General features: G+C 43.5%; 11 non-coding genes and 11 pseudogenes across 11 annotated transcripts in view; all 22 read left to right on the forward strand.

Annotated features, from left to right (window-relative positions):
- Positions 1-45, forward strand: part of LOC132968452 (5S ribosomal RNA) — a 109-nt pseudogene extending 64 nt beyond the window's left edge.
- A 121-nt stretch (positions 46-166) lies between these two features.
- Positions 167-275, forward strand: LOC132967944 (5S ribosomal RNA; annotated as a pseudogene).
- Positions 276-398: 123 nt separating this feature from the next.
- LOC132967882 (5S ribosomal RNA) lies at positions 399-507 on the forward strand (annotated as a pseudogene).
- Positions 508-628: 121 nt separating this feature from the next.
- LOC132967982 (5S ribosomal RNA) lies at positions 629-737 on the forward strand (annotated as a pseudogene).
- Positions 738-859: 122 nt separating this feature from the next.
- Positions 860-978, forward strand: LOC132968210 (5S ribosomal RNA). Its single transcript, XR_009671057.1, has one exon. It is a non-coding gene; the product is annotated as a 5S ribosomal RNA (ribosomal RNA).
- A 116-nt stretch (positions 979-1,094) lies between these two features.
- LOC132967829 (5S ribosomal RNA) lies at positions 1,095-1,203 on the forward strand (annotated as a pseudogene).
- Positions 1,204-1,326: 123 nt separating this feature from the next.
- Positions 1,327-1,445, forward strand: LOC132968104 (5S ribosomal RNA). Its single transcript, XR_009670952.1, has one exon. It is a non-coding gene; the product is annotated as a 5S ribosomal RNA (ribosomal RNA).
- Positions 1,446-1,567: 122 nt separating this feature from the next.
- Positions 1,568-1,686, forward strand: LOC132968314 (5S ribosomal RNA). The gene has a single exon (XR_009671156.1). It is a non-coding gene; the product is annotated as a 5S ribosomal RNA (ribosomal RNA).
- Positions 1,687-1,807: 121 nt separating this feature from the next.
- Positions 1,808-1,927, forward strand: LOC132968361 (5S ribosomal RNA). Its single transcript, XR_009671196.1, has one exon. It is a non-coding gene; the product is annotated as a 5S ribosomal RNA (ribosomal RNA).
- A 122-nt stretch (positions 1,928-2,049) lies between these two features.
- On the forward strand, positions 2,050-2,169 carry LOC132967856 (5S ribosomal RNA; annotated as a pseudogene).
- Positions 2,170-2,292: 123 nt separating this feature from the next.
- LOC132967959 (5S ribosomal RNA) lies at positions 2,293-2,401 on the forward strand (annotated as a pseudogene).
- A 121-nt stretch (positions 2,402-2,522) lies between these two features.
- LOC132968133 (5S ribosomal RNA) lies at positions 2,523-2,641 on the forward strand. Its single transcript, XR_009670981.1, has one exon. It is a non-coding gene; the product is annotated as a 5S ribosomal RNA (ribosomal RNA).
- Positions 2,642-2,763: 122 nt separating this feature from the next.
- Positions 2,764-2,882, forward strand: LOC132968478 (5S ribosomal RNA; annotated as a pseudogene).
- Positions 2,883-3,004: 122 nt separating this feature from the next.
- On the forward strand, positions 3,005-3,113 carry LOC132967953 (5S ribosomal RNA; annotated as a pseudogene).
- A 122-nt stretch (positions 3,114-3,235) lies between these two features.
- Positions 3,236-3,344, forward strand: LOC132967870 (5S ribosomal RNA; annotated as a pseudogene).
- Positions 3,345-3,467: 123 nt separating this feature from the next.
- LOC132968162 (5S ribosomal RNA) lies at positions 3,468-3,586 on the forward strand. The gene has a single exon (XR_009671009.1). It is a non-coding gene; the product is annotated as a 5S ribosomal RNA (ribosomal RNA).
- A 123-nt stretch (positions 3,587-3,709) lies between these two features.
- Positions 3,710-3,828, forward strand: LOC132968343 (5S ribosomal RNA). The gene has a single exon (XR_009671179.1). It is a non-coding gene; the product is annotated as a 5S ribosomal RNA (ribosomal RNA).
- A 120-nt stretch (positions 3,829-3,948) lies between these two features.
- LOC132968276 (5S ribosomal RNA) lies at positions 3,949-4,067 on the forward strand. Its single transcript, XR_009671120.1, has one exon. It is a non-coding gene; the product is annotated as a 5S ribosomal RNA (ribosomal RNA).
- A 121-nt stretch (positions 4,068-4,188) lies between these two features.
- Positions 4,189-4,307, forward strand: LOC132968084 (5S ribosomal RNA). Its single transcript, XR_009670933.1, has one exon. It is a non-coding gene; the product is annotated as a 5S ribosomal RNA (ribosomal RNA).
- Positions 4,308-4,428: 121 nt separating this feature from the next.
- LOC132968020 (5S ribosomal RNA) lies at positions 4,429-4,547 on the forward strand. The gene has a single exon (XR_009670872.1). It is a non-coding gene; the product is annotated as a 5S ribosomal RNA (ribosomal RNA).
- Positions 4,548-4,669: 122 nt separating this feature from the next.
- LOC132968401 (5S ribosomal RNA) lies at positions 4,670-4,788 on the forward strand (annotated as a pseudogene).
- Positions 4,789-4,910: 122 nt separating this feature from the next.
- Positions 4,911-5,000, forward strand: part of LOC132968017 (5S ribosomal RNA) — a 119-nt gene continuing 29 nt past the window's right edge. The window contains exon 1 of the ribosomal RNA XR_009670869.1: positions 4,911-5,000. This exon is cut by the window's right edge and continues 29 nt beyond it. This is a non-coding gene — a ribosomal RNA (5S ribosomal RNA).

Consider the following 5,000-nt stretch of genomic DNA (forward strand, 5'->3'; position numbering starts at 1 on the left):
GTACTTAAATGGGAGACCGCCTGGGAATACCAGGTGCTGTAAGCTTTTTCATTTTTTTGATCATATGTTTTTTTTTATCATATAGAGACATATTCACATGTCCAAAAATTCAGCCAGAATCAAGGGCATGACATCTTTAAAAGGCCCCTTTCTGCACACAATAATGGCTTACGGCCATACAACCCTGAACTCGTCCGATCTCAGAAGGTAAGCAGGGTCGGGCCAGGTTAGTACTTCGATGGGAGACAGCCTGGGAATACCAGGTGCTGTAAGCTTCTTCATTTTTTTGATCATATGTTTTTTTTTTTATCATATAGAGACATATTCACATGTCCAAAAATTCAGCCAGAATCAAGAGCATGACATCTTTAAAAGGCCCCTTTCTGCACACAATAATGGCTTATGGCCATACCACCCTGAACTCGTCCGATCTTGGAAGCTAAGCAGGGTGGGGCCTGTTTAGTACTTGAATGGGAGACCGCCTGGGAATACCAGGTGCTGTAAGCTTTTTCATTTTTTTGATCATATGTTTTTTTTTATCATATAGAGACATATTCACATGTCCTAAAATTCAGCCAGAATCAAGGGCATGACATCTTTAAAAGGCCCCTTTCTGCACACAATAATGGCTTACGGCCATACAACCCTGAACTCATCCAATCTTGGAAGCTAAGCAGGGTCGGGCCTGGTTACTAGTTGGATGGGAGACTGCCTGGTAATACCAGGTGCTGTAAGCTTTTTCATTTTTTTGATCATACGTTTTTTTTTTATCATATAGAGACATATTCACATGTCCAAAAATTCAGCCAGAATCAAGGGCATGACATCTTTAAAAGGCCCCTTTCTGCACACAACAACAGCTTATGGCCATACCGTCCTGAACACGCCCGTTCTCGTCTGATCTCGGAAGCTAAGCAGGGTCGGGCCTGGTTAGTACTTGGATGGGAGACCGCCTGGGAATACCAGGTGCTGTAAGCTTTTTTTTTGATGATATGTTTTTTTTTATCATATAGAGACATATTCACATGTCCAAAAATTCAGCCAGAATCAAGGGCATGACATCTTTAAAAGGCCCCTTTCTGCACACAATAATGGCTTACGGCCATACCACCCTGAACTCGTCAGATCTTGGAAGCTAAGCAGGGTTGGGCCTGGTTAGTACTTGGATGGGAGACCGCCTGGGAATACCAGGTGCTGTAAGCTTTTTCATTTTTTTGATCATATGTTTTTTTTTTTATCATATAGAGACATATTCACATGTCCAAAAATTCAGCCAGAATCAAGGGCATGACATCTTTAAAAGGCCCCTGTCTGCACACAATAATGACTTATGGCCATACCACCCTGAACACGCCCGATCTCGTCTGATCTCGGAAGCTAAGCAGGGTCGGGCCTGGTTAGTACTTGGATGGGAGACCGCCTGGGAATACCAGGTGCTATAAGCTTTTTCATTTTTTTGATCATATGTTTTTTTTTTATCATATAGAGACATATTCACATGTCCAAAAATTTAGCCAGAATCAAGGGCATGACATCTTTAAAAGGCCCCTTTCTGCACACAATAATGGCTTACGGCCATACCACCCTGAACACGCCAGATCTCGTCCGATCTAGGAAGCTATGCAGGGTCGGGCCTGGTTAGTACTTGGATGGGAGACCGCCTGGGAATACCAGGTGCTGTAAGCTTTTTAATTTTTTTTGATCATATGTTTTTTTTATCATATAGAGACATATTCACATGTCCAAAAATTCAGCCAGAATCAAGGGCATGACATCTTTAAAAGGCCCCTCTCTGCACACAATAATGGCTTACGGCCATACCACCCTGAACACGCCTGATCTCGTCCGAACTCGGAAGCTAAGCAGGGTAGTGCCTGGTTAGTACTTGGATGGGAGACCGCCTGTGGAATACCAGATGCTGTAAGCTGTTTAATTTTTTTGATCATGTGTTTTTTTTTTATCATAGAGAGACATATTCACATGTCCAAAAATTCAGCGAGAATCAAGGGCATGACATCTTTAAAAGGCCCCTTTCTGCACACAATAATGGCTTACGGCCATACCACCCTGAACACGCCCGATCTCGTCCGATCTCGGAAGCTATGCAGGGTCGGGCCTCGTTAGTACTTGGATGGGAGACCGCCTGTGGAATATCAAATGCTGTAAGCTGTTTCATTTTTTTGATCATATGTTTTTTTTTTTATCATATAGAGACATATTCACATGTCCAAAAATTCAGCCAGAATCAAGGGCATGACATCTTTAAAAGGCCCCTTTCTGCACACAATAATGCCTTACGTCCATACCACCCTGAACACGCCCGATCTCAGAAGCAAAGCAGGGTCGGGCCTGGTTAATACTTGGATGGGAGACCGCCTAGGAATACCAGGTGCTGTAAGCTTTTTCATTTTTTTGATCATATGTTTTATTTTATCATAGAGAGACATATTCACATGTCCAAAAATTCAGCCAGAATCAAGGGCATGACATCTTTAAAAGGCCCCTGTCTGCACACAATAATGGCTTACGGCCATACCACCCTGAACACGCCTGATCTCGTCCGATCTCGGAAGCTAAGCAGGGTAGGACCTGGTTAGTACTTGGATGGGAGACCGCCTGGGAATACCAGGTGCTGTAAGTTTTTTCATTTTTTTGATCATATGTTTTTTTTTGATCATATAGAGACATATTCACATGTCCAAAAATTCAGCCAGAATCAAGGGCATGACATCTTTAAAAGGCACCTTTCTGCACACAATAACGGCTTACGGCCATACCACCCTTAACACGCCCGATCTCGTCCGATCTCCGAAACTAAGTAGGGTCGTGCCTGGTTAGTACTTGGATGGGAGACCGCCTGGGAATACCAGACGCTGTAAGCTTTTTCATTTTTTTGATCATATGTTTTTTTTTTATCATATAGAGACATATTCACATGTCCAAAAATTTAGCCAGAATCAAGGGCATGACATCTTTAAAAGGCCCCTTTCTGCACACAATAATGGCTTACGGCCAAACCACCCTGAACTCGTCCGATCTTGGAAGCTAAGCAGGGTCGGGCCTGGTTAGTACTTGGATGGGAGACCGCCTGGGAATACCAGACGCTGTATGCTTTTTTTATTTTTTTGATCATATGTTTTTTTTTATCATAGAGAGACATATTCACATGTCCAAAAATTCAGCCAGAATCAAGGGCATGACATCTTTAAAAGGCCCCTTTCTGCACACAATAATGCCTTACGTCCATACCACCCTGAACACGCCCGATCTCAGAAGCAAAGCAGGGTTGGGCCTGGTTAGTACTTGGATGGGAGACCGCCTGGGAATACCAGGTGCTGTAAGCTTTTTCATTTTTTTTGATCATATGTTCTTTTTTTATCATATAGAGACATATTCACATGTCCAAAAATTCAGCCAGAATCAAGGGCATGAGATCTTTAAAAGGCCGCTGTCTGCACACAATAATAGCTTACGGCCATACCACCCTGAACACACCTGATCTCGTCCGATCTCGGAAGCTAAGCAGGGTCGGGCCTGGTTAGTACTTGGATGGGAGACCGCCTGGGAATACCAGGTGCTGTAAGCTTTTTCATTTTTTTGATCATATGTTTTTTTTTTTATCATATAGAGACATATTCACATGTCCAAAAATTCAGCCAGAATCAAGGGCATAACATCTTTAAAAGGCCCCTCTCTGCACACAATAATGGCTTACGGCCATACCACCCTTAACACGCCCGATCTCGTCCCATCTCGGAAGCTAAGCAGGGTCGGGCCTGGTTAGTACTTGAATGGGAGACCGCCTGGGAATACCAGATGCTGTAAGCTTTTTTATTTTTTTGATCATATGTTTTTTTTATCATAGAGAGACATATTCACATGTCCACAAATTCAGCCAGAATCAAGGGCATGACATCTTTAAAAGGCCCCTGTCTGCACACAATAATGGCTTACGGCCATACCACCCTGAACACGCCCGATCTCGTCCGATCTCGGAAGCTAAGCAGGGTCGGGCCTGGATAGTACTTTGATGGGAGACCACCTGGGAATACCAGGTGCTGTAAGCATTTTCATTTTTTTGATCATATGTTTTTTTTTATCATATAGAGACATATTTACATGTCCAAAAATTCAGCCAGAATCAAGGGCATGACATCTTTAAAAGGCCCCTGTCTGCACACAATAATGGCTTACGGCCATACCACCCTGAACACGCCCGATCTTGTCCGATCTCGGAAGCTAAGCAGGGTCGGGCCTGGTTAGTACTTGGATGGGAGACCGCCTGGGAATACCAGGTGCTGTAAGCATTTTCATTTTTTTGATCATATGTTTTTTTTTATCATATAGAGACATATTCACATGTCCAAAAATTCAGCCAGAATCAAGGGCATGACATCTTTAAAAGGCCCCTGTCTGCACACAATAATGGCTTATGGCCATACCACCCTGAACACGCCTGATCTCGTCCGATCTCGGAAGCTAAGCAGGGTAGGGCCTGGTTAGTACTTGGATGGGAGACCGCCTGGGAATACCAGGTGCTGTAAGCTTTTTCATTTTTTTGATCATATGTTTTTTTTTTATCATATAGAGACATATTCACATGTCCAAAAATTCAGCCAGAATCAAGGGCATGACATCTTTAAAAGGCCCCTTTCTGCACACAATAACAGCTTACGGCCATACCACCCTTAACACGCCCGATCTCGTCCGATCTCGGAAACTAAGTAGGGTCGTGCCTGGTTAGTACTTGGATGGGAGACCGCCTGGGAATACCAGACGCTGTAAGCTTTTTCATTTTTTTGATCATATGTTTTTTTTTTATCATATAGAGACATATTCACATGTCCAAAAATTCAGCCAGAATCAAGGGCATGACATCTTTAAAAGGCCCCTCTCTGCACACAATAATGGCTTACGGCCATACCACCCTGAACACGCCTGATCTCATCCGATCTCGGAAGCTAAGCAGGGTAGGGCCTGGTTAGTACCTGGATGGGAGA

This window comes from Labrus mixtus, unplaced genomic scaffold (genome assembly GCF_963584025.1).
Source record: "Labrus mixtus unplaced genomic scaffold, fLabMix1.1 SCAFFOLD_74, whole genome shotgun sequence".
NCBI classification, from domain to species: Eukaryota; Metazoa; Chordata; class Actinopteri; order Labriformes; family Labridae; genus Labrus; species Labrus mixtus.